The sequence below is a fragment of the Pseudorca crassidens genome, chromosome X, assembly GCF_039906515.1.
Source record: "Pseudorca crassidens isolate mPseCra1 chromosome X, mPseCra1.hap1, whole genome shotgun sequence".
NCBI classification, from domain to species: Eukaryota; Metazoa; Chordata; class Mammalia; order Artiodactyla; family Delphinidae; genus Pseudorca; species Pseudorca crassidens.
Window position 1 is genome coordinate 49822158 of NC_090317.1, and position 23406 is coordinate 49845563.

General features: G+C 38.7%; 1 long non-coding RNA gene and 1 pseudogene across 1 annotated transcript in view; one reads left to right on the forward strand and one right to left on the reverse strand.

The window, feature by feature from the left end:
• Positions 1 to 23406, forward strand: part of LOC137217354 (uncharacterized) — a 574439-nt gene that overhangs the window by 147857 nt on the left and 403176 nt on the right. Inside the window, exon 3 of the long non-coding RNA XR_010940074.1 lies at positions 12183 to 12251. This is a non-coding gene — a long non-coding RNA (uncharacterized lncRNA). The remainder of the gene's footprint in view (positions 1 to 12182; positions 12252 to 23406) is intronic.
• Positions 15883 to 16289, reverse strand: LOC137217253 (small ribosomal subunit protein eS25-like; annotated as a pseudogene).

The window sequence follows — 23406 nt, forward strand, 5'->3', positions numbered from 1 at the left end:
CAATACCATTTTTGTAAAACAAATGATGACCCCAAACTCTTGTATATAATGACAGTTAATATTTACACTACACATACAATGTGCCAGAAATCTTATAAGGAATTTACATGTATGTATTTAGGTGGGTATTACTATGATGCCTGTTTTACCAATGAGGAAACTGAGGTATAGAGAGGTAAAGTCACTTGTCCAAGTTCACACAGCTAGTAAACGGCAGAAATGTGATTTCAACATGGACATTTTGGCTCTAGTGTTCATGGTCCCAACAATTCTCCTCCCTCTCCCCTTCCTCTCTCCTCTCTCCCTCTCCTTTCTTCTTTCTCTCTTACACACACACACACACACACACACACACACACACACACACACACACTGTCCTTTTCTGTCTCTGTCTTATGGTGGTTGATTATATGAGCATGGAGAAAACTCTGGAAGGATACATGCTAAGTTATTAACATAGGCTATGGGGGAGAAGGTGATATAGGTGTATGTAAAGCAAAATGAGAAAGAAGAAAAAAGGAAAACTTCATTATAGCTACAGCTGTGTATGATATGGTTTTGTTTATAACATATAAACTTGAATATGTGTGTATACATATAAAACATAATAAATAAATGAAAGGTGATCTAAAGTTATTAAAAGATAGTCCATAAAATAGGTACAAAGGGTCAATGCATATATTTGAATTTGACTAGTCATCAAAAAATCAAATTAAAAAAACAATGGCATATGCTTTTTGCCCATAAAAATTAGCAAAGATGAAGAAGTTAAATATACACTGTTACTAGTAAAGCAGGGAAATAAGAGCCCTTTTATGCTGTGGGTGAATATTTGTTTGGCCCAACATATTTGGTGGAAAGTGATAATATAATATTAAAAATTTGATCCAGGAATTCTATTTCTAGGAATTCTTCTTAAGGTAATAATCAGAGATGATGACAAATATTAGTATTAAAGATGTTCAAAGCAGCTTTATCTATCATCTATCTATCTACCTATCTATCCATCCTTTCATTTATCAATATATTTATTTGTATTTTGGTACCAAGATGCATATCTCAGTGTTAACTACAATAGCAAAGAAGGAAAAGAAGGAAGAGGAAGGAAAGGAGGAGGAGGATGCAGCCTAAATGCCTAAAAATATGAATGGCTAAGTAGTGGTACATTTATTCAATAGAATGTTATACAATAATTAAAATTACATTCACGGGGGGTGAAGTCAAGATGGCATACTAGGAGGATGCAGAATTCACATCTCCTCACAACTAGGGCACCTACCAGGCACTGGTGGGGGACCATGGACACCTAAGGGGATGGGAGGAACCCCCAGTGGCCAGGTAGGATGTGGGGCATGGTGGGGGAGTGAAGGGGGAGGAGAAGTGGAGGTGGGATGGGACTGGCGGCCCTGAAGGGTGTCTGGGGGAGGGGAAGGGATCCCACACCCAAAGGGGAAATTGGGGAACCACTGGTAGGGCAGAGGATCAAAAGGGAGTGTGGCCAGGTTTCCTCTGCTCACTTGGGGCCCCAGGAACCTGCTGAGATCCTGGGCCTGATCTTCTGCCCACTGAGGCCCCCTCCAGCCACGTGGGTCCTGAGGGAGTGGGAGGGAGGGAAGGGGGAGCAAAGGGAAAGACCGGACCTCAAGAACTGGCATCCTTGAGGGGTGGCTGGGGAGGGGAGGAGTTCCTACACCCAGAGGGACCCACCTATGGTTAGGGGTCCAGCAGCGAAGGGGAGAGACCCTGGGAGAGACAGTCGGGGAGGGGAATGAGGGAGTGAAAGGGAACGGGGCCAGTGCTTTCCCTGTCCACTTAGGCACCGGGGAGCCTGTTCAGCTCCCGGGCCTAATCCTCTGCCCTTAGAGCCTCCCTCCTGCCATGCAGAACCCAAGCCCCACCCCTACACCCCCACTCAGGGCCCTAACCCTACACTCAGAGACCCCCCCCCAATGAGCTGGGCCTAAACCCCACCCACACACCCTCACTCAGGGCCCTACCTCCAAACTCCAGAACTCCACACTCCAGAGGCTCTCCTTTTGACATGCTGCCTCTCCCCTTCTATGCAGGTCCTAAGCAAAAGCACCGCCCCATGGTTGAACGTTGCCCCACCTAGGCCCCACCCCAAACTAAAACATCACCCCCCACCTGCCTAGGTCCCACCCCACCCGAACCCCGCCCCTGCCTAAGTTCCACCCCTCGCCTAAACTCCACCCCCATAGGCAAAGCTTTTTTTTACTTTTCTTTTTTCCTCTTGTACTTATTTATTTTTTATTTCTTTAAAGAATCAATTTTATTTATTTATTTATTTTTCGTTGCATTGGGTCTTCATTGCTACATGCAGGCTTTCTCTAGTTGCAGTGAGCGGGGGCTACTCTTCATTGCGGTGCGTGGGCTTCTCACTGTGGTGGCTTATCCTGTTGTGGAGCATGGGCTCTAGGCACGTGAGCTTCAGAAGTTGTGGCACGTGGGCTCAGTAGTTGTGGCTCGTGGACTCTAGAGAGCAGGCTCAGTAGTGGTGGTGCACCGGATTAGTTGCTCCACGGCATGTGGGATCTTCCTGGACAAGAGTTCAAACCTGTGTCCCCTGCATTGGCAGGCAGATTCTTAATCACTGCACCACCAGGGAAGTCCCCTTTTTTCCTCCTTTAGATTGGGATTCTGTTTTACCTTGTTGATTCATTATTCTTGATTCTTTTATATTTTTATTTTTCCTAATAAATCTTTTATTTTTCTAATTTTATTTTATTCTTTGTACTTTGTTAGTGATCTCTCCTTTTGGCTTGTTACCCCCTCCTTTTTTTTTTTTCTTTTTTCTGTTGCGGTTTTATTTTATCTTGTTGCAGTTGTTACAGTTATAGTTTTATTTTTCCTACTATATTTTTTGTCTTTCTAATTTTATTTTGTTTTTTATTCTTTGATATTGTACTGCTTCTTTTTTCTTTCTTTCTTCCTTTTTTTTTTTTTTTACCGGGCCACAAAGCTTGCAGGATCTTGGTTCCCAGGCTGGAGATCAGGCCCGAGCTCCTCTGCTGGTGGCTCCGAGTCCAAACCGCTGGGCTAACAGAGAACCTCAGACCCCAGGGAATATCAATCAGAGTGAGGCCTCCTGGAGGTCCTCATCTCAGCACCAAGACCCAGCTCTATCCAACTGGTGCAAACTCCACTGCTGGACGTCTCAGGCCAAAAAACCAGTAAGAAAGGAATACAGCACCACCCATCAAAAAAAAAAAAAAAAAGAAAAGAAACGACAAAAAAAATATGTTACAGATGAAGGAGCAAGGTAAAAACCTACAAGACCAAGTAAATGAAGATGAAATAGGCAACCTACCTGAAAAAGAATTCAGAATAATGATAGTAAAGATGATTCAAAATCTCAGAAACAGAATGGAGAAAATAAAAGAAACATTTAACAAGGATTTGAAGAACTAAAGAGCAAATAAACAGTGATGAACAACAAAATTACTGAAATTAAAAATACTCTAGAAGGAATCAATAACAGAATAACTGAGGCAGAAGAATGCATAAGTGAGCTGGAAGATAAAATGGTGGAAATAACCAGGGAGCAAAATAAAGAAAAAAGAATGAAAAGAGTTGATGACAGTCTCAGAGACCTCTGGGACAATATTAGACACACCAACATTCGAATAATATGGGTCGCAGAAAAAGAAGAGAAAAAAAAAAGGGCTGAAAAAATATCTGAAGAGATTATAGTCGAAAACTTCCTAACATGGGAAAGGAAATAGTCAGTCAGGTCCAGGAAGCACACAGTCAGCTCTACCCACCACCAGTCCCTCCCATCAGGTAACTTGCACAAGCCTCTTAGATAGCCTCACCCACCAGAGGGCAGACAGCAGAAGCAAGAACTACAATCCTGTTGCCTGTGGGGGGGAAAAAAAAAACACAGAAAGATAGACAACATGAAAAGGCAGAGCGCTAGGTACCAGATGAAGGAACAAGATAAAACCCCAGAAAAACAAGTAAATGAAGTGGAGATAGGCAACCTTCCAGAAAAAGAATTCAGAATAATCATAGTGAAGATGATCCAGGACTTCAGAAAAAGAATTGAGGCAGAGATCGAGAAGATGCAAGAAATGTTTAACAAAGACCTAGAAGAATTAAAGAACAAACAAACAGAGATGAACAATACAATAATTGAAATGAAAAATACACTAGAAGGAATCAATAGCAGAATAACTGAGGCAGAAGAACAGATAAGTGACCTGGAAAACAGAATGGTGGAATTCACTGCTGTGGAACAGAATAAAGAAAAAAGAATGAAAAGAAATGAAGACAGCCTAAGAGACCTCTGGGACAATATTAAACACAACAATATTCACAATATAGGGGTCCAGAAGGAGAAGAGAGAGAGAAAGGACCAGAGTAAATATTTGAAGAGATTATAGTCAGAAACGTCCCTAACATGGGAAAGGAAATAGCCACCCAAGTCCAGGAAGTGCAGCAAGTCCCATACAGGATAAACCCAAGAAGAAACACGCTGAGACACATAGTAATCAAATTGGCAAAAATTAAAGACAAACAAAAATTATTGAAAACAGCAAGGGAAAAACAACAAATAACATACAAGGGAACTCCCATAAGGTTAACAGCTGATTTCTCAGCAGAAAATCTACAAGCCAGAAGGGAGTGGCATGATATACTTAAAGAGATGAAAGGGAAGAACCTACAATCAAGATTACTCTACCCGGCAAGGATCTCATTCAGATTTGATGGAGAAATCAGAAGCTTTACAGACAAACAAAAGCTAAGAGAATTCAGCACCACCAAACCAGCTGTACAACAAATGCTAAGGGAACTTCTCTAAGTGGGAAACACAAGAGAAGAAAAGGACCTACAAAAATAAACCCAAAACAATTAAGAAAATGGTCATAGGACATACATATCGATAATTACCTTAAACGTGAATGGATTAAATGTTCCAACCAAAAGACACAGGCTTGCTGAATGGATACAAAAACAAGATCCATATATATGCTGTCTACAAGAGACCCACTTCAGACCTAGGGACACATACAGACTAAAAGTGAGGGGATGGAAAAAGGTATTTCATGCAAATGGAAATCAAAACAAAGCTGGAGTAGCAATACTCATATCAGATAAAATAAACTTTAAAATAAAGAATGTTACAAGAGACAAGGAAGGATACTACATAATGATCAAGGGATCAATCCAAGAAGAAGACATAACGATTATAAATATATATGCACCCAACATAGGAGCACCTCGGTACATAAGGCAAATGCTAAGAGCCATAAAAGGGGAAATCGACAGTAACACAATCATAGTAAGGGACTTTAACAGCCCACTTTCACCAATGGACAGATCGTCCAAAATGAAAATAAATAAGGAAGCCCAAGTTTTAAATGACACACTAAACAAGTTGGACTTAATTGATATTTGTAGGGCATTCCATCCCAAAACAACAGAATACACTTTCTTCTCAGGAGCTCATGGAACATTCTACAGGATAGGCCATATCAAGCCTTGGTAAATTTAAGAAAATTGAAATTGTATCAAGTATCTTTTCCAACCACACGCTATGAGACTAGATATCAGTTACAGGAAAAAATGTAAAAAATACAAACACATGGAGGCTAAACAATACATTACTAAACAACAAAGAGGTCACAAGGAAATCAAAGAGGAAATAAAAAAAATGCCTAGAAACAAATGACAATGAAAACACAAAGACCCAAAACCTATGTGGTGCAGCCAAAGCAGTTCCAAGAGGGAAGCTTATAGCAATACAGTCTTACCTCAAGAAACAAGAAACATCTCAAATAAACGACCTAACCTTACACCTAAAGCAATTAGAGAAAGAAGAACAAAAAATCCCCAAAGTTAGCAGAAGGAAAGAAATCATAAAGATCAGATCAGAAATAAATGAAAACGAAATGAAGGAAGCAATAGCAAAGATCAATGAAACTAAAAGCTGGTTCTCTGAGAAGATAAACAAAATTGATAAACCGTTAGCCAGACTAATCAAGAGAAAAAGGGAGAAGACTCAAATCAACAGAATTAGAAATGAAAAAGGAGAAGTAACAACTGACACTGCAGAAATACAAAGGATCATCAGAGATTACTACAGGCGACTATATGCCAATAAAATGGACAACCTGGAGGAAATGGAAAAATTGTTAGAAAAGCACAACCTTCCGAGACTGAACCATGAAAAAAATAGAAAATATAAACAAACCAATCACAAGCCATGAAATTGAGACTGTGATTCAAAATCTTCCAACAAACAAAAACCCAGGACCAGATGGATTCACAGGCGAATTCTATCAAACATTTTGAGAGGAGCTAACACCTATCCTTCTCAAACTCTTCCAAAATATAGCAGGGGAAGGAGCACTCCCAAACGCATCCTACGAGGCCACCATCACCCTGATACCAAAAGCAGACAAAGATGTCACAAACAAAGAAAACTACAGGCCAGTAACTCTGATGAACATAGATGCAAAAATCCTCAACAAAATACAAGCAAACAGAATCCAACATCACATTAAAAGGATCAAACACCATGATCAAGTGGGGTTTATCCCAGGGATGCAAGGATTCTTCAATATATGCAAATCAATCAATGTGATACACCATATTAACAAATTGAAGAAGAAAAACCATATGATCATCTCAATAGATTCAGAAAAAACTTTTGACAAAATTCAACACCCATGTATGATAAAAACTCTCCAGAAAGTAGACATAGAGAGAATCTACCTCAACATAATAAAGGCCATATATGACAAACCCACAGCCAACATTGTTCTCAATGGTGAAAAACTGAAACCATTTCCCCTAAGATCAGGAACAAGACAAGGTTGGTCACTCTCACCATTATTATTCAACATAGTTTTGAACGTTTTAGCCACAGCAGTCAGAGAAGAAAAAGATATAAAAAGAATCCAATTGATAAAAGAAATAAAACTGTCACTGTTTGCAGATGACGTGATACTTTACATTAAAGAAACCTAAAGATGCTACAGAGAACTACTAGAGCTAATCAGTGAATTCGGTTGAGTAGCACGATATAAAATTAATGCACAGAAATTTCTTTTATTCCTATACACTAATGAAGAAAAATCTGAAAGAGAAATTAAGGAAACCCTCCCATTTACCACTGCAACAAAAATAATAAAATACCTAGGAATAAACCTACCTAAGGAGACAAAAGACCTGTATGCAGAAAACTATAAGACACTGATGAAAGAATTAAAGATGATACAAACAGATGGAGAGATATACCATGTTCTTGGATTGGAAGTATCAACATTGTGAAAATGACTCTACTACGCAAAGCAATCTACAGATGCAATGCAGTCCCTATTAAACTACCAATGGCATTTTTCACAGAACGAGAACAAAAAATTGCACAGTTTGTAGGGATACCCAGAAGACCCTGAATAACCAAAACAATCTTAAGAAAGAAAAACGGAGTGGGAAGAAACAGGCTCCCTGACTTCAGACTATATTACAAAGCTATAGTACTCAAGACAGTATGGTACTGGCACAAACACAGAAATATTGATCAATGGAGTGGGATAGAAATCCCAGAGATAAACCCACACACATCTTGTCCCCTTATCTTTGATGAAGGAGGCAAGAGTATGCAATGGAGAAAAGACAGCCTCTTCAATAAGTTGTGCTGGGAAAACTGGACAGCTACATGTAAGAGAATGAAACTAGAACACTTCCTAACACCATACACAAAAATAAACTCAAAATCGATTAAAGACCTAAATGTAAGGCCAGACACTACAAAACTCTTAAAGGAAAACAGGTAGAACACTCTATGACATAAATCACAGCAAGATCCTTTTTGACCCACTCCTAGAGAAATGGAAATGAAATGAAAAACAAAAATAACCAAATGGTACCTAATGAAACTTAAAAGCTTTTTCACAGCAAAGGAAACCATAAAAAAGATGAAGAGACTGTCCTCAAAATGGGAGAAAATATTTGCACATGAAGCAACTGACAGAGGATTAATCTCCAAAATATACAAGCAGCTCATGCAGCTCAATATCTGAAAAACAAACAACCCAATCCAAAGATGGGCAGAAGACCTAAATAGATATTTCTTCAAAGATGAATTACAGATTTCCAACAAACACATGATAAGCTTCTCAACATCACTAATTAGAGACATGCAAATCAAAACTACAATTAGGTATTACCTCACACCGGTCAGAATGGCCATCATCAAAAGATCTGCAAGCAATAAATGCTGGAGAGGGTGTGGAGGAAAGGGAACCCTCTTGCACTGTTGTTGGGAATGTAAATTGATGCAGCCACTCTGGAGAACAGTATGGAGGTTCCTTAGAAAACTAAAAATAGAACTACCATATGACCCAGCAATCCCCCTACTGGGCATCTACCCTGAGAAAACCATAATTCAAAAAGAGTCATGTACCACAATGTTCATTGCAGCACTATTTACAATAGCCAGGACATGAAATCAACCTAAGTGGCCCTTGACAGATGAGTGGATAAAGAAGATGTGGCACATATATACAATGGAATATTACTCAGCCATAAAAAGAAATGAAATTGAGTTATTTGTAGTGAGGTGGATGGACCTAGAGTCTGTCATACAGAGTGAAGTAAGTCAGAAAGAGAAAGACAAATACCGTATGCTAACAGATATATATGGAATTTAAGGAAAAAAAGTGTCATGAAGGACCTAGGGGTAAGACAGGAATAAAGATGTAGACCTACTAGACAATGGACTTGAGGACACGGGGAAGGAGAAGGGTAAGCTGTGACAAAGTGAGAGAGTGGCATGGGCATATATACACTACCAAATGTAAAATAGATAGTGGGAAGCAGCTGCATAGCACGGGGAGATCAGCTCGGTCCTTTGTGAACACCTAGAGGGGTGGGATAGGGAGGGTGGGAGGGAGATGCAAGAGGAATGTGATATGGGGATATATGTATACATATAGCTGATTCACTTTGTTATACAGCAGAAACTAACACAACACTGTAAAGCATTTATACTCCAATAAAGGTGTTAAGATAAATTACATCCACAGATCATATTTTATGACAGAAAAGCTTCCTACTACATTGCAAGTTAAAAATAATACTTATATCGTCTCATGATTTAAAATTTGTACAATAGTTTTAAGAATTCATGGAAAATTGAAAATAAATTACAGTGGTTATTTTGAGTATAGGAGCTACTTACTATTGTAATTTTTAAAAAATCCTTGATAGTATTTCAAAACATTCTATAATTTTATATTAGCTATTTATAGTTATATTAGTATGATTATATTTTTATTTCTATGTTTTTTATGCTTTATAATTAGGATGCAATATTATATTATTAAAATGAAAAAAACAGAAACAAAATCATACTAGATTATGTTTTATCACTGAAAAAAAAAGCATTCTAGTAAAATAGAATGTGGTTGAGCAACGCCAGTCTTCCTTTGCTAAACTCTCTTTCACAGTTTAATGTCACAATTAACAGTCATAAGAGCCAAGAATTATAGAGCATTACCATGTGTGTGGCATGAATTTAAGTGTTTTATATGTATTAACTCCTTTAAACCTCACAAAAACGTTTGCTCAGAAACTGAGGCACAGAGAGTTTAAGTAACTTGCCCAAGGTTACACAGCTAAATAAAAGTATTAATAGATTCTGGATATGAATCCTCGCAGTTTGTTTACAGAACCTGGGCTTTTAATCCCCATACTTATGCCCTTATTGCAAAAGAAAAAAACAATGGACAAAAAAATATCAAGACCATTGATGTAACTATATAACTGGAGACGGGTCTGAGATGCAGGGGCATTCTGGTTGGATAAATATGCAGTTAAGTAAGAGTATCTGAAATATTGTCTGTGGCAGCTTGGGGCAGAATGTGAAGTAATGAGTAACAATCTTAGCTTTTCTTTACATTTCAGTTGATAGCTAATAATTATGGATAGCTAATTCAAATGTGTTATCACAATAACCCTTCCTTCCTTCCTCCCTTCCTTCCTTCCTTCCTCCCTCCCTCCCTCCCTCCCTTCCTTCCTTCCTCCCTCCCTCCCTCCCTCCCTCCCTCTCTTCCTTCCTTCCTTCCTTCCTTACTCAGAAAGGATTCTCATGTTTTTTTCCAGACAATTTTTTTAAGGCCTCTACTAGCCCACAGGCTCAATAGCTGATTCTTTATAAAATATCCCCTATGTAGGTTTTTGCTTCAGGCAATCTCACCAAACTTTACCTTCTCAACCTACTCCCTCCATCTTGTGCCTCCTATATGGAACTCAGATCTGATTCTTGCCAATGACCAATGTCTATCCCCCACCTTGGTGCCAACCAGGATCTGATGGTCCCTTGCTTTACTATGCTGTCTTGCCTTGGACAGAGGTTTGGTTCCCTTTGCTCCCACAACTGCACCAGTGGGATCACACTCTACTGAAGCTTAGGGCAGAGTGTCCACCCTCCTCTCACTAAAAACCAAAGCAAACAGATAAGCAAAATGTTACCCCAAACCAAAACAATTTCTTTTTGCTGAAAGTAGTTTGGTCAATATGATGACTTGGTTGAAAATAAATAATATAACTGTATTGGTCTGCTCGGGCCAGGTACGTTCAAGCCTCATAAAATGGCTGCTCTCTTGCTCTCTGTGCATCCCTTACTCTACCTGGCCCCACCTCATCCTTCTGAGCATGATTGCCTCCCCCTCCTAAGCTGAAAGTTTTAATCAGTAACTACCTGTGTGATTGGCCCAACCCCCAGCTAACAATTTTTCTAGCCCTGGACCAGAAAGGCTCCAGTATATTCTGTCATCAACAGGAAAACAGCAGCCCTTGCCCCAGTCGCCCTGGCAAGGAGGGAGCTCTTCTGAAGTCATTGCCCCTATAACTGATAGCTTCCTCCTCCCCGCCCCTGTGTAGCAAAGATTGCTCCTGTGTCCTGCCTGCCCTTGGCCGTACACCCATACAGGGTGGGGTGTGGGGTGTGGCTCCAGGACCTTTGCCTCTGACTTGTAAGATACCCTGTCCAACAAATCACTGATGTCTCTGTCACTGGCTCCGGGTTCTTCCTTCGGTCTCACAACTGGGCAGTTGCAAGGATTGCAGGACTGCGGGGTACAGCGCAACAGGCCACCATAACAAAATCCCACAGACCGGGTGTCTTAAACGAAAGAAATGTATTTCTTACTGTTCTGGAGGCTAGAAGTCCAAGATCAAGGTGTCAGCAGGTTTGGTTTCTCCTGAGACCTCTCTCCTGGGCTTGTGGATGGCCATCTTCTCATGTCCTCACATGGCCTTTTCTTTGTGCATCCATATTCCTGGTGTTTCTTCCTTTTCTTTGAAGGATACCAGTCAGACTGGATGAGGCCCTAGGACCTCATTTACCTCCTTAAAGGCCTTATCTCCAAATATAGTCACAGTGGGAGTTAGTGCTTCAAACCATGAATTTGGGGGAGACACAAATCAATCCATAACAATCACCCCATTACTTTTTTGAGCATTAGCCATTTGCGTGACATTTTCTCTTTCATTTTATATAAAATGGGATTTTACCATGTTTGCTGTATAGTGACTTGTTATGTGGTATTTAAGTAATCGTCAACAATTTAGACTATTACTACTGCTACTAGAAATAATAATAGTAACAGTAACACCAATATCAATACCATTAGTAACTAACTCCTAGGGTTAATGTGAAGATTTAATAAAATATAGATTGCAGAAATAGATTCACCGCAATTCCTGCCCCCCCCATTAAGTGGTTAATGAATGCTAGTATAATTTAAAAAATTTTTTTCTATCTCAGACCTATGTTTCCAGCATTTCCCCTCATTTTTCTCCCACTGCTCCCACAGCCTTCACAATAAGATACAAACCATTGAGCATATCTTACAAGGAAGTTTCTGATTTTGTGCCTGCCAAATATATCTTCTTTCAAGGACACTTTCCTGACTCCTCTAAGGCGAAGTTAGGTTGCCCTTTTCTGAGCTTTCATAGCATCTTTGATTTCCCCATTAAAGTGTTCATCACAGCTCATTCTTAATGCTTGTGTGTCTTCTCTGCTATATCAGAAGCTTTCTGATTATGCAGCTCGTTCATTATATCCTCAGCATCTAGTACTGTACCTGGCATAGTGTTGACACTTCCTCTGCTTGGCTTCTAATATGGGCATGTCTTCTCTTCCTTTACAGTGGGCTTACTAACTGCTCCCCCTATCTCCCAGGATTGTTGACAGGACCAGATGAGACAATGCATGTGAAGTAAGTAATGTATTTAAAGTACTTCACAAATTAAAAGCATCTGAATAATTTGTATATAACCTTGCACAAGGTTAATAAATCTTAATAGTTCAGAAAATTGTAATTGAGTTTTAATTGGCGAATGTTAATGTGTGTTCTCCACCAATATTTAGTAATTATATTTTTAAAAAGGTAGGAGACATTTCTAGCAGTCGAGATCTTCATGGTATATTTCAACACATGATAAATTCATGAACATTTCTTATATCCTAGAACAGTTGTGTATCTTAAAAACTCATCGTCATAAGCATTCTCTGGATTTTTGCAGAATTAATCCTGAATAATTAATGAATATAAAAGAGTTGGACAAGTACTGTAGCATGCTAATCATTTGTTTCAATGTCAATTAGAGAAAAATATTCCTTTTGGCCTGCTAACTTGGAATATGTACTGTAAAATTAACTTTTAATTTACAAATATGAAATGTCTCAAATTGTTAATGAATATATTGAGAATAGAGATCTGTCATTGGAAAGTTATAGTTTGTATAAAAAAATAGAAGCACTGGGATTTAACAGAATTGTTAACTGTATTGAGAAGTTCTTACAAATATGTGTAGTTTATAGATCAATATTTACATAATGTTTACATATTTCCTCAAAAATCGTATGATATCTTAAGCACTAGTGACTTAGGAATTATATCAAATGCAAGTCTTAAATAATTTTAAGCAGAATGAATATAAACTGAATACATACAGAATTGAAGGGGCATTTACTTTACTGGTCTCTCAAATGCATATGTCTTGATTATTCTGCTTCTAAGGATCTTGCTCGGTTTCATCTCAGTCATGATTTATTGGCACTTGTTCAAAGTTTCAGCCATAAAGTAAAGGTGAAAGTCGATGTAACACTAAATGAAAATTCTTAAAATATGTAGACTGCTTCCGTGAATTTAGCTAAGAAAAGCAACTTCTAGGTTAAAGGATGAGAAAAATAATTTAACTATTTATTTGGCCTTGAGTTAGGATTTAACTTTACTCGTAAGGAGGGAAAAAATCTTTTTGTTAGAAGGTGAAATTCCCTTATTAAATAGTTGAAAGATTGTTCATTTAGACTTGGGGAGTATTTTCTAGGCATCGAGTTCATCATTGGGGAATGCCTCTGTATGTAGTTACAGAATCTTTTTTTTTTTTTTTTTGCGGTACGCGGGCCTCTCACTGTTGTGGCCTCTCCCGTTGCGGAGCACAGGCTCCGGACGCGCAGGCTCAGCGGCCATGGCTCACGGGCCCAGCCGCTCCACGGCATGTGGGATCTTCCCGGACCGGGGCACGAACCCGTATCCCCTGCATCGGCAGGTGGACTCTCAATCACTGCACCACCAGGGAAGCCCAGAATCTTTTGATTGACAAACCTGAACTGAAAGTTCATGAATTTGTCCTTATTCATTGTTTATCTGCACACATGGCCTAGAGTTTTAAGGATTGGTCTTTTTCCTAGGATGAAACTAGTAATGATTCTACAATGATGAGAAAAATGTAAATTGTGAACTTAGTGGAAAAAGCACTGGATTGTAAGTCAGATGACTGAATTTAAGACTTATTTGCCACTGATTCACTCTGTGAACTTAGGAAGACCTATATTCTAAATGAGTCTTGAGTTTGTTTTTTAATCTGTAAAGTGGTGATAATGCTTACCTCACAGGGCTGTTGAGAGGATTAAATAAGATGTTGGGCGTGTAAGTACTTTATAAACCATGGGATATTATACAAATACAAATAATTTTTAATAGAAGATTAACAATTTTGTTTCACTAACAAATAAATTAAAATCTTGGTTCAATTTGTTCTTGGATAAATAGATCTTGCTTTGCATTTTAGCCTATTCATTTCTAAAGGCACTGAACTAATTTTAATGGACTAATTATTTTCATAAAAACTCCAGTGTCTTAGGTAAAATATGCTATTTATGATTATGCAAAAACTATGAGTTAATACTCAATGAATTTCAGTTGACCTCTATTTTAATATGCTAAAAGAAGAATAGCATGATATTGTGATTTTAAGTTTAGTGTTTTTTCATATTTACAATGCATTTCTATTCTTCCTTTTGGTTAATCTTGGGTAATTTAGACAAGTTTTAAGTGTATATTAGGAAGTATGTTAATACCTAAATTGTGTTTTTAGTAAATGTGAACTTAGTTTTCCTCTGTAAGATCTAAAATATCACTTTCACCATAATCCTGCCCTCAAAGCTGTGGTGTCCAATGTTATTGATTTGGCCTATCAGGAATCAAATCCATTGTCCTGGCTAGTTAAGCACTAAGCCATAAATGGAGCTGTTGTTAAAAAGTTATGAAGTCACAAACTTGGCCCAAGGTTATCCACTTATCCGTAGCCGGAGTCAGGAATCTGCCTTCATTTTCACAGACACACGTTGGAGTTCTAAGGCATCAGGGTATGAGAGACAAGGCTGTTGACTAAATGCTGTCTCTACAGTCTGAATCAACTAGCTGCCCTCACAGCTTCCCCTCACGAGGCTGGACCTTGGCCACTACAGGGCAGCTCAGGACCAGTTGGAGGTGGTTGGGAAACCAGCTAGGAGTGATTTTCCTTTGGTGGTTATTTCTTCAAGGCAAGGATGCAACTTATTGGCCAACCAGTTGAAGTTACCCCTTGAAGAAAGAACAATTGTCATCAAGCAAAATGGGCTCTTCAGTTTCATAACGTTAATGGGACAATCCATCAAAAGTCTCACACCTTTTTCCCCCAAAAGTCTGCGACAGAGCAGTCTTCCATATGGTTACTAATCTCTCAAAACAAAAACTGTGCGACTACATTTCCTTCATCTTATTGCACTGTGAAGTTCCTAAAAGCAAGTATCACAGTTGTTAAACACAAATGCATAATTTCATACAATAAAAATGTAATAGCTATTCCCCATAAGGGCAGGTTAGGTAGTGGGTTATTTGAATCAAACTCTCTGGCTGAAAACAACTCTGAATAAATCACCTTAAAAGCACTGAGGAGTTGTGGGAGTTCCCTGTTGGCCTAGTGGTTAGGATTTCAGGTTTTCACTGCCATGGCCTGGGTTCAATCCCTGGTTGGGGAACTGAGATCCCTCAAGCCGCTTGGTGTGGCCCAAAATAAATAAATAAATAAATTTTAAATAAATAAATCAATCTGCACTACAAAACTAACCCTAAAAAAAAAAACACTGAGGAGTTGTAAAGATTATGCAGCCCTAGCAGACCCATTTTGAGGAGAAGCTTGACCAAAGAGGCCAGAGGACTATTTGAGTGCCGAAGTTGCTTTTGCCTTGAAGACATTGGAGGGGTAAGGGTGAGGATTAAGATGAACCACAACTAATTGGTCACTTTCTGATCCTACCAACCCCACAGACCCAGAGAGAAGGCTTCTCTGGACCTAAGCAGAGCAGGAAAAGGGAAAGGAAGGGGGTTAAAATAAACCTGAGATCACTTGCCCTCATACAGATTTGTACCCTAGGATCATATAGCATAGATGGTCAGTGAATTTGGTTTGATGTGATCTCTGACTTGTAGAGCCCCAAAAACACAGCCAGAAGGAGGAAAGCACACTTATTACAAGCCTTGTGGAATCTCCACAAATGATTGTTTTTGATTTAATACAGTTTTATTTTTCAAAATGGACAGTTGGTGGGACCTGTTCTGCATCTTCACCAGCAGCTGGGACATCTCCACCCTTGGTGTTTCTGGTGTAAATTACTTGAGCTCTGTACTTTGAAACCAATTTCAGAAGTCCTTTACTAAGGAGCTCTTGAAGGGCTACCCTGGTGAAGGAACCACAAATCTTGTTTCCCAGAGACCACAGCTGGGATTATAAGCTTATATTTGGGAACTTCCTTACAGAGTTTGTCATATGTTGCTTTGTCAAACAAGCCTACATTATTGAGCTTCTCCCGAACTTTGCTTTGGACCATGTCTTCTTTTTGGCCTTGCCCCCAGATTTGTTCCCTGGGCTTTGTCTTTCTTATCCAACTTTCTGGCATCTTTCTTCTTTTTGTCGTCCTTGGGCAGCATAGCGAAACTCAAAGAGCAACTGCTACCACTGCCGCCTTGCTAAGATGTTGGACCCAAAGTCCGCAAACAGTTTTTTAAGGGCAATAACCAGTAAAACAGTTGAAGATAATTAGGCGTTTAGGAAATTTAAAAAATAATCAGACATGGACAACTTACATTAATTGGTAATTTTGATAAATATTATGACAAAATCAGACTAATCCATTATGGGGTCCTCTCTCCTAAAGCACACATTGTGTTATGATGTAAATATCATGACCACCATCTTTATATTCCTCAATATAAGTAACAAATAAATGTTCTTTAATAATTAAGTATCACAGAAGTAGTTGCATGTTGTATGCTTTTTAGTGGAGTGTTGAATATTAGTTATTCACACTCTTTTATTTAATTATACTGAACAGTGGTCTACCTTAGTACAATATCTAATGTTTCTAAAACAGACATCAATGATTGGTATATAAACAGATAGTTCCAATAATAGTCATACAGAATCATTGTCTGAATTGTCTTTGTGCTCCATAATATTTAGAGAATAGTACAAGATAAACCTATTTTCCAGTTTTAAACTCCAATGTAGCTAGAGTAGAAAACAAAAACCAAACAATTAAAGTGACAATAATGAATTTTTCACTCAAATCCAAAATGGTTACTATAGTAACTTAAAATTGGAGCATTATAATAAAAGTAGAATGAAAAGAAAGATAATTTCAAATGCTATATTATTTTTTTGAAGTATGGAGAGGGGAGTTGCTGTTTCCTATTTGAAAGAGACTAGATTGCTGTTGAAGCTTCTAAGAAGACCGATTTCATCTTGTCTGCCTTCTCTTTTATATTAATGTAAGAAACCTCTGACTGCAGTCATTAAGTAGGAGAGAAGGGAACTGTTAGTTTTGCTCATATTAATCTCTCTAAGACTGATGGCAATAACTTTCTACCAGCAATACATAATTACCTGTGGGAATGGAGGGCAGATTGTGTGAAAAAGTGCTTTACAAATGACCTAAAGGATCTAATTTTTGATGTTTCATTTCTACTTTCTGCATCACCAAGATAGAGGTACAGACACAAATGCAGATATAACAGAAAAGATTTAACTAAAGAGGGAAGGAGTTTGGGATGAGTATGGCATTGCATTCAGCAGGCCCCATATTAAAACCACTGGGGTTGTATTGTATTGAGATCACTTTAAAACTTCATGCTAGTGGTACAGTCATTGTCAGAAAGTGGTTGGAGCTAGCACAGCTTCCTGGTCTGGAATGTAGAGATACAAGTTATTAGAAAGGGGTGATGAACACTCCTGGGCATATATCTGGACAAAACCGTAATTCAAAAAGATACATGCACCTCTATGTTCATAGCAGCACTATACACAATAGCCAAGACATGAAAACAACCTAAATGTCCATTGACAGATGAATGGATAAAGAAGATGTGGTGTACACACACACACACACACACACACACACACAGGAATACTACTTAGCCATAAAAAAGAATTAAATAATGCCATTTGCAGCAACTAGAGATTATCATACTAAGTGAAGTCAGAAAGAGAAAGACAAATACCATATGATATTACTTATATGTGGAATGTAAAGTATGCCACAAATGAACCTATCTACGAAACAGAAACAGACTCACTGACATAGAGAACAGATTTGTGGTTGCCAAGGGAGAGGGAGAATGGGGGAGAGATAGATTGAGAGTTTGGGATTAGTAGATGCAAACTATTATATATAAAATGGATAAAAAACAAGGTCCTACTGTATAGCACAGGGAACTATATTCAATATCCTGGGAGAAACCATAATGGAAAAGAATATAAAAAGAATGTATATAACTGAGTCACTTTGCTCTACAGCAGAAATTAACACAACATTGTAAATCAACTACACTTCAATAAAAATTAAAAAAAAAAGAAAGGGGGTGTTTAAGAAACTAAGAATAAGTAACTCTGATGAAAAGAGAAACCTCAAAAATTAGTGCTTCTGACTCCCATAAACAGGGATAAGCCACTCTCTTCTTAGTGCACATTCAGTCTTCTTGTCTTCCTTCCTTCCTTCCTCCCTCCCCCCCCTCCTTCCCTTCCTCTCCATCTTCCTTTCTCCTTTAGTTCTCTCTTCCTTCCACAAATGTTCATTGAGAAACTTCTATATTCCAGGCCCTGTGCTGGCCATTAGGAATATACTACTGAACAACACTGATGTAGTTCTGCCTTCATTAAGCTTATAGTCTAGTTTAGTGGAAGATACAGACAATAACCAATTACATGGATAATTATTTAATTGCAATGAGATTTGGGTGTAGACTGAAAAAAAAAAGCACAACATGAGAGCTGTGAGTTCAGGTGTATTTGGGGCTTACTGAGGACTTTAGCCCAGGAGACAGACTCTCAGATAGCTCTGAGGAACTGCTCTGAAGAGGTAGAGGGGGAGGTCAGTATATAAGTGATTTTGGAGAAGCAGATATGTGCAATCAAGCACACACATCTTGGTAGAAGGTTGCTGCTAGTCACAAGGAGCAGATGCCTCCATTAATAATTTTAGAGCTTTTCTAGGTATGAGAAGATGTAAGAAATTGGGTTCATAAAATTTTCTCCTGAAAATATCTAACTATCTGAAGGCCGGTTCTGCCAGATTTTCACAAAGCAGAGGGTGTCTCATTCTTGATCTCCACCCTGAACTCCTTTCAGGGTGTGTTGAAGGTCAGTGACTGCAGTGGCTAGTGACTTCATTCTTGTAGAACCAGATGTGGAGCGACATTCTTTAGTTTGCAAGAGCTAAAGTTTAAAATTACAGGGGGCACTGAGAGTATACAACAGGAAAAAACCTCATCTGAGGGGATAAAGTTTTTGTGAGGAAATGATATTCACGTTGATTACTGCCAGATGAATAGGACTTAGCCAGCTGATGAACGTAGGGAAAAAAACAGTGCAGGAAGAGGAAATAAGTGCAAAGGCCTGAGGTGAAAAGGAACTTAGTGTATTTGAAATAAAGAGAAGGCCAGTGTGGCAGGAACATAGTGGCCAAGAAGAGATTAGAAAGATAAGCAAGGGCCTTGGAGGCCATAGTATGGTGTTTGAACACTTCTGTTTATCCCCATTCTGTTGCAATTATTTGCATACATGATCAAGGAGACTTTTTTCCTTTTCCTTTTTGTATCCTTGGTATCTAGTATAGTGCCAGGTGCATAGTAAGTGCTCAGTACATGCTTGTTGAATTAGTGAAGTAAAAGAAAAATGACTTCCTTATGATTGGAAGAACACAGTTATTACAGAAAAAAGGATAAGATTGTATCTGGTTATCATTTTTCTTATTGTGTCTGTCAAGCCATATTTATTTAAATAACAGGCAGATTTTTTCCTACAAGCAAAGATGTAGTCGAACTCAAGTTTGTGTGCCAGACGCACAGTGAAGCCAAGCAAACCAAATGTTGGAGTTTGGAGCAGAGAAATGTTTATTGCAGGGCCAAGAAGGGAGAACGGGTGGCTCGTACTCAAAAGGCCCGAATTCTCAGATGTTTTTTTTTTGGGGGGGGGACCCAGATGGTTTTTAAGGAACAGTTTTTATAGGCAAAATTTGGGGGTATGGCTGCAAGATATGTGACTTTCTTCTGACTGGTTGGTGGGGAGGTAACAGGGTGGTGTTCCAGGAATCTCAATCATCAGCCTTCTGGTTCCAGTCAGTCTGGGGTCCATGGCTTATGCTCAGCCTGAAGTTACCATCCTCCACCTGGGTGGGGGTCTTAGTTCCTGTAGAAGAACTCAGAGATATGTATCAGATAATTATGCAGATCCCCCAGGAGGAACCAGGACCCTGCTCCATTGCTGCACTATTGTTTTATTCTGCATTCCCTCACTCCTCTAATTATAACTGCCCTTTGGAACTCAGGGAAAGTCTAAGAGGCTGAAAGCCTTTTTCCTTCAAACAAGGATTGGGGGACATGAAAATGCTTTTGTACTGGGAGGACTCACAGTGTCCTGCTTGTTTTCAAAGAGACTGAGAGGGGCTGGTTAGTAAATCAATGAATTGTTGTATGGAACTAAGAGAAAACCAGTTTTTCAAGAAAAGTACCATGGGGGAGGAAAAACAATTTTCCCTTTACCCTTCTAGGTTCTTAGATGAGACACCCCTGTAATAAAAAGACAGATTAACAGGAGAAAAACAAACAGAAGTCTAATAACCTGTATATCTCTTGTATACATGGGAAAGCTGAGTGACTCTCCAAAATGACCAAAGCCATCACCTTAAATGCCATCTTAAGCTAAAGAAGGTGCTGAGGGTGGGCAACCAGTTAAGGGAGGTGACCAGGAAAACACAGTTAACGAGGGTAAGGTTGTTATACAGATTTAAGGCCTTGCCTTCTCCGTTGATGAGTTTCTAGGGATTTAGTCATCCTTCTCTTCCTGGTACAGAGAGGGAGACACCCTTACAAATGGAGATTTTCCTTATAAATGTAAATCTCTCTTACAAAAGGGTAACTTCTACTCAGTTTTCAGAGCATTTCCTGTGTCTACTGTTTCTTAAAAATAACCAGCTCAAGATAATCCTTGTGCCAAAAAGAGCAGAGAGAAAAAAAGATGTGCAGCTGTTAAGAAATTAAGACTATATGATATTTAGGTATTTTAATTTCTTTAAACTTTGCTCCAGGACTTCTCTGGCAGTTCAGTGGTTAAGACTCCATGCTTCCAATGCAGGGGGCACGGGTTTGATCCCTGCTCAGGGAACTAGGATCCCACATGTCACACAGCCAAAAAAAAAAAAAAAAGGTTAAACTTTGCTCCAAATATATATTTTTGGAAAATACTGTCATTAGAAATATATATGGTCATATATGGTAGTATGAAACAATTGCAATTGATATAATTAACCATCCCAGGGTTAAGAGGCAATCACCCATACACTATAGTCTCACAAATAACATCTCAGCTCTAACTGCAGCCAAACTGCTCAGCATAAAGAAAACTTTAGAAATTCTAGCCTTGCAAAGCCATATGTACCTAGGAATCTCAGGCCCTCCTCTGAATTCTTATAGCTGTTATTGACTGTCACACTCATCTGACACAGGGGTACTGTCATATGTTGAACATTTTGTATCTCCTTTCTTCTAGATCCTAGATCCTTCAAGGGGAAGGCCTTACACTTTACATTTCCAACAATTTTTTGTGTAGGTGGTGCTAATTAAGAGTTTTACTGCAATGTGCATAATACACAGATTTTATTTTAAGTAATCTTACCGCTTATAATGCCTGACAATAATGAAAGAGTATCTGGGTAATATGATACTATGAAGCTATGCATTGTTTAAAGTTAAAGTTACTAAAAATGAAATATTAGAGACTATTTTAGCTTTGGCACAGAACTTTTTTTTGGTGTTTAATATTTTATTCTTCCTTCCACCCTTCCCTAGTGTTTAATTTTGATAACAATGTGGTTTTGATAATCTCACAATGGAAAGGTTAAATATAATGCATATACCTTCGTATATAAGTATGGTTGACCCTTCAACAACGTGGGTTTGAACTGTGTGGGTCCACTTATATGTGGATTTTTTCTACAGTACCATACCATCCACCTTTGGTTGGATCCCCAGAAGCGGAACCTTGGATACAGAGGCCAACTATAAAGTTATATGTGGATTTTCAATTACGTGGAGGGTCAGTGCTCCTAACCCCCAATTGTTCAAGGGTCGACTACATTAAAGTTTTGTATATGTTACCAATGTTTTCATTTATAGTCTCTGAAAAAATGCCACAGTTGTATTGGAAAGCAAAAGCTATGGAAATGTTACATTTTTATTGTAATCTGTTTACTGAATTTTAGAGTTGCCCTTTTTTTTTTTTTGACCTGGGTTTTCAAAGAAATCACATTTGGTACTGTATTCAGGGCTTACTCTAGGTTATTTGAAAGATATAAAGTGAATTCTGCTTTGTATATTTCCTGATGAATAAATGCAGCCACTTATTTGAGACAATGTGAAAGAAATAAATATTGTAAAGTGACACAAAAATAATTTAAATTAGAATCACAGTGTTCAGTTTGTAAGCACTATCATGACATTTAGATGCTAGAGCTAAACAATGTGATCCACGAACAATTAAGCATTAACATTCTCACTGCCATTTTCTTTTGTCTCATAAGTATAAATGCTATCTGATCCTCAAAGAATTAGAGGTAATTTTCTGCCTTCCATTGTGTGTCGAATTACTAGACCATTCGATTAACAAAAGAAACACTTAATGACCTGCTGACCAGATTTTTAGCATCCATTCAGCCTTCTAAATCTTATAGGAATTTTTAGCTCCTCTAAGTTTACATGACCAAGCAGATGTTGTATATACATGCAAGGTGATTATAGAGCCTTGGAATTTGCTAATAGCTTTGCAATTATCCCTTGCACTTGACAGGGAGGAAGAGTGACAGTAGATGGCATCTGTGGTTCCTTTAAGTTCTAATATTTTAAGAATTCCAACAGTTATAGGAAATAGTTGAGCTACTCTCAGTGGTGACTGTGGTCAAATGGCAGGATCCCCACTACGTATGTACACGTATAGCCACAAAATGGAAAACATTTGGTCCATGAAAACAACTCATGAATAGGCGTAATGAGCAACTGTGTATTTGTACATCCCCTCTGCTTTAATCTGAAATGCCCTTCGGACCCTCTCTCAGTGTGGTAAACACGTTGTACTCCTTCAAAGCATGGGTCAACAGTCACTTCCACCTTAAGATTGCGTTTAACTGTTCCAGAAGGATTAGGAGCTTTGTCCATGTTTCCTATTTCTTCAGTCCTCACTAGCCTGTGGGTATGACATAAACAGTAATACCTCCAACAATTTGTTCACGCCCCCATCTACATGACACATGACTTCCTGTTTCTTCAAAGGTCCTCCCCTAAGTGTTTCTGGAAGGTTTCATGGGATCTCTCGTGTATTCCAGATCAAGGTGGCTTCCACCGAATGCAGCAGCGCCTCCAGCAGACTACCTGCTGCTATTCCTTGTTCTTATATGTCTCTAGCATTATTCTCTGTTAATAAGGGAACCCATGCAATTCTGCCTGTACCCCCAATGACTTAAGAATTTAGGACTTAACTATGCGTCATATTCGGGCTGGG